Here is a 4,916-nt window from a genome sequence, read left to right as displayed (position 1 = left end):
CATACCCAGGTCGCAAGCTTACTCGTGCATCAATGAACCGTTAAGAAGTGAAATCTATCCACATACCTAGGTCGCAAGCTTACTCCTGCATTAATGAACCGTTGAAGAAGTGAAAACTATCCACATACCCAGGTCGCTTTGCAAGCTTACTCGTGCATCAATAAACCGTTGAAGAAATGAAATATATACACATACCAAGGTCTATGACAGGAGCCTAGAGAGGCCATCTAGTACTGTCACCAAGGGAAGATCACTTCTTGTCGAGATCGATTGAGCCTCTTCTCGAGCTCCCGGGTCCCGATGTGTCCTGTCTTCCTCAATCTCACTGCACCATTCCTCTCCCCTTGCGGCATCCTCTCTGCTGCATAAATCATATATTGCATTTGCAGCAATATAAATGCCATTCTCAGTACTCCACAGCTTACAGTAGTAAAATATCTAGCTGATTCTCTACGGTTCATTTACTTGAGAACTGCTGACAGAATTGAATACTGGAGAGTAGCTAAAATCGAAAGAAGAGAAGGAACAAGGATGTACACGCCTGCTGGAAAGTACCTAAAACTGAAAGAAGAAAAGGAGCAAGGATGTACGCACATGTTAGGCTCCCTCTTCCCCAAGCTCGCACCTGCACCTTCTTCTCTCTACCTCTGTAACGCCCGGATAATTAAGCTACAGTGAACCTCTGCTAATGATGCCACGTCACCTCGATTACTGTTCCTAGTCTCGTGCTAGTTCGAAACTGATTCAAATTCAAATTCAAAATCAACCAAAGAATAAAAACTTTTCAAAATTTAAGACAAAATGTTCGAGGTGTGCAAATAAATGCCTAGGAATTTATGGTGTGGGATCCATGCCTTTATAAAAGACCTAAATACTTAAAATGAATTAAAACAGAAAAGAAAATAAATAAAAGAAAAAAAACTAAACTAACAAAAAAAAGGAGAAAGCCCCCCCCCCCCCGCTGGGCCAAGTGGCCCAGCTGGCCTCAGCCGACCGAACGGGCCGCCCCCCCCCCTCGGCCCGGCCAGTGGCCTGCCAGGCCGGCCCACTCCCTCCCCTGGCCTATAACCCCGTGGGGGAACCGAACCCTAGCACGATCCCCATTCCCCCCCTCGCACTCCTCTCTCTCCCTCCTCTGCCCGATATGGATCGGGGCGAACCCCCCCGATCCCATCGGCTCGACGCCGCCGTCGATCCCCGTCGCCCCGCCGCCGTTCACCATCGCCACCGCCACCGCGCTCCCCGTCCTCCTCTGGACGCCGCCGTGCCGCTGCCACCGCCCCGCGTGCCTCGGCCTCCTCCTCGCCCCGTGCCGAGGCCGCCGTTCCAGCGCCGCGCCCCCGACCTCGTCGCCCGCCGCCCTCGTCGCCGGACCGCCCCGTCGCCGCCGAACGCCTCCTCGTCCTCCTCCTCGCCGGTCTTCCCCGACCGCCCCCGAGCCCACTGCCCCATTGCCCTACTCCCCCCCCCCGTGAGCTACCCCCTTCGCCCTCCTCTCCCCCTAGGTCGCCTCGGCCGTCGCCGCTCGACGCGCTCCGGCGCCACCGTCGCCCGCACCGGGCCGTCCCGCCCCCGGCCCCTCCCCGCTTCCCCGTGAGGCTCCCCTGCCGCGGCCGCCGCGCTCGGCCTTGCTCCGTTGCTCTGCTCCTCCGCCGCCCGCGCCATCGCCCCGCCTCGCCTCGCCGCTGCCGCTGTCGTCCCAGGCGGCCGGGCTTGCCGTGCCCGTGGCCGGCCCCCCTGCCCATCTGGGCATTTGCCAATCGGGCTGGGTGCCTGCGCCTGTAACCCGCGCACCCGAATCGATGTGGCCCTTTGGGCCACTGACATGTGGGGCCCGGCCCCAGAACGATAAAAAACAGACCAAAAAAAAGGGAATTAAAAAAAATTAATTAATAATTAATTAATTAATTAATTAATTAGTGAATTAATTAAATTTATTAATCTTGTTTAGTTAACTTAATTAAGTATTGTGAGTTAATTAAACTGTGATTAGATTAGTTAGATCCTAATTAGAGTAAACAGTGTATGACATGCGGGACCCACACGTCAGATTGACCCAGTCAACTCCCTGTTGACTGCTGACGTCATGCTGACGTCATGATGACGTCAGCAGACACTATTCTGGATAATGTTGGTTAAATTAATTAAATAAATCCTAAAATTGATTTAAATCTTTTAAAATTAATATAAAATAAACCGTAGCTCGGATCGAAAAACTTTGTACATGAAAGTTGCTCAGAACGGCGAGACGATTCCGGATACGCACCCGTTCGTCCGCCACGCCTTCCTAACCTATCGAACTCGCAACTTTCCCCCTCCGGCTCCTCTGCCCGAAAACACGAAACGCCGGGGATACTTTCCCGGATGTTTCCCCCCCTTCACCGGTATCACCTCATACCGCGATAGGGCACCCCTAGCACCGATACTTGTCATGTCATGCATCGTCATGCATTTGTTTGCATTATATTTATTGTTTCTTCCCCCTCTTCTCTCGCTAGACACCGAGACCGACGCCGCTGCTACCCAGTACGACTACGGAGTTGACGACCCCTCTCTCCTGCCAGAACAACCAGGCAAGCCCCCCCTTTTGATCACCAGATATCGCCTACTCTTCTCTATACTGCTTGCATTAGAGTAGTGTAGCATGTTACTGCTTCCCATTAATCCTATACTGATGCATAGCCTGTCCTTGCTACTACTGTTGTTACCTTACCTGCAATCCTAATGCTTAATATAGGATGCTAGTTTTTTATCAGTGGCCCTACATCCTTGTCCGTCTGCCATGCTATACTATCGGGCCGTGATCACTCGGGAGTTGATCACGGGTATATACTATATACTTTATACATGATACATGTGGTGACTAAAGACGGGTCGGCTTGAGGCGCACCCGCGAGTGGATCTTTGAGGCGGAGCGACAGGGCAGGTTCAGACCACCTAGGAGAGAGGTGGGCCTGGCCCTGGTCGACGTTCGCGGATACTTAACACGCTTAACGAGATCTGGGTATTTGATCTGAGTTTGGCCATTTGGTCTATACGCACTAACCATCTACGCGGGAGTAGTTATGGGTATCCCGGCGTCGTGGTATCAGCCGAAGCCTTCGTGACGTCAGCGACTGAGTGGCGCGCGCCGGATTGGAACGTAAGCCTGCTCTTGTATTAAGGGGGCTAGTTCTGCTTCCGGCCGCGTACGCAACGTGCAGGTGTGCTAAGAGCGATGGGCCCAGACTCCTGTGCGCTTAGGTTTAGACCGGCGTGCTGACCTCTCTGTTGGTCTAGGTGGGGCTGCGACGTGTTGATCTTCCGAGGCCGGGCATGACCCAGGAAAGTGTGTCCGGCCAAATGGGATCGAGCGTGTTGGGGTATGTGGTGCACCCCTGCAGGGAAGTTAATCTATTCGAATAGCCGTGATCTTCGGTAACAGGACGATTTGGAGTTGTACCTTGACCTTATGACAACTAGAACTGGATACTTAATAAAACACACCCTTCCAAGTGCCAGATACAACCGGTGGTCGCTCTCTCTCAGGGATACGAGGAGGGGATCGCCGGGTAGGATTATTGCTATGCGATGATACTTGGAGGACTTCAGTCTACTCCCTTCTACATGCTGCAAGACGGAGGCTGCCAGAGGCGTAGTCTTCGAAAGGATTAGCTATCCCCCTCTTATTCTGGCTTTCTGCAGTTCAGTCCACCGATATGGCCCTTTACACATTTACCCATGCATATGTAGTGTAGCTTCTTGCTTGCGAGTACTTTGGATGAGTACTCACGGTTGCTTTCTCCTCCTTTCCCTCTATCCCTTCTTCCTGGTTGTCGCAACCAGATGTTGGAGCCCAGGAGCCAGACGCCACCGTCGACGACGACCCCTACTACACCGGAGGTGCCTACTACTACGTGATGCCCGCTGACGACGACCAGGAGTAGTTAGGAGGATCCCAGGCAGGAGGCCTGCGCCTCTTTCGAACTGTATCCCAGTTTGTGCTAGCCTTCTTAAGGCAAACTTGTTTAACTTATGTCTGTACTCAGATATTGTTGCTTCCGCTGACTCGTCTATGATCGAGCTCTTGTATTCGAGCCCTCGAGGCCCCTGGCTTGTAATATGATGCTTGTATGACTTATTTTATTTGTAGAGTTGTGTTGTGATAACTTCCCGTGAGTCCCTGATCTTGATCGTACACGTTTGCGTGTATGATTAGTGTACGATTAAATCGGGGGCGTCACAACCTCTCCTCCTCCCTGAATCTTCCTCTTTCTCTCTTTTCTAACAGGGAAAACTAAAGCCCCGCCATGGTTTGGAGCTCTCCTTGCCAGCCATGGAGACCCGCCTCTACCTGCAAGGAATTCACGCCGCCACACCAGATCACTCCGTCTCACGCGCCCGTCCGCCGTCGCTCAGGTCCGGGGAGCTCCTGTCTAGGTCGCTGGATCCCTCGATCCGGCCTTCATCGTCGTCACCGACGACCCCCGCCTGGATACCTCGCTCGGTGAGCCCCGCCTCGCCGCCCGCCTTCAGATCAACCAGATCCGTGGAGAAGGCCGGGGTGAGCTCCTCCATGGAACCGACAGCATCGGTTGTGGCCACGGCCAGATCCGTGGAGAACGACGACGGGAGGTCGGGGAGGAAGAAGAACGGTGACGGTGGAGGTCTCCCTTTGTCGATCTAGGAGGAGATCGATGGAGGTTGAGGGTTGGCGGCAGCGATGGAGAGGAGGGCGTCGGTGGTGGCCATGGCCGAATCACAGAGGAGGGGCGGCGATGGTGATGTCTTGTGGAGGAGGACGGAGAGGGCAACGGCGTCGTCGTGAGGTGGAGAGCCAGATCGGGGATTAGGGTGCGGCGGCGGGTGTGGCTGGAGGCGGGGAGACGAGGGGTAGCTAGGAGGCTGGATGCGGGGAGGGACGGAGCCACGTTCGT

The 4,916-nt window shown here is 54.1% G+C and overlaps 1 long non-coding RNA gene across 1 annotated transcript; it reads right to left on the bottom strand.

Annotated features, from left to right (window-relative positions):
• Positions 1–253: 253 nt before the first annotated feature.
• On the bottom strand, positions 254–4,255 carry LOC125536388. Its single transcript, XR_007295032.1, has 3 exons — positions 4,227–4,255; positions 595–645; positions 254–361 (listed from the first exon to the last, which is right to left on the bottom strand). It is a non-coding gene; the product is annotated as an uncharacterized LOC125536388 (long non-coding RNA).
• Between the last annotated feature and the right edge of the window lie 661 nt (positions 4,256–4,916).

The sequence above is a fragment of the Triticum urartu genome, chromosome 2 (genome assembly GCF_003073215.2).
Source record: "Triticum urartu cultivar G1812 chromosome 2, Tu2.1, whole genome shotgun sequence".
NCBI classification, from domain to species: Eukaryota; Viridiplantae; Streptophyta; class Magnoliopsida; order Poales; family Poaceae; genus Triticum; species Triticum urartu.
This window is presented reverse-complemented; position numbering and strand designations above follow the sequence as displayed.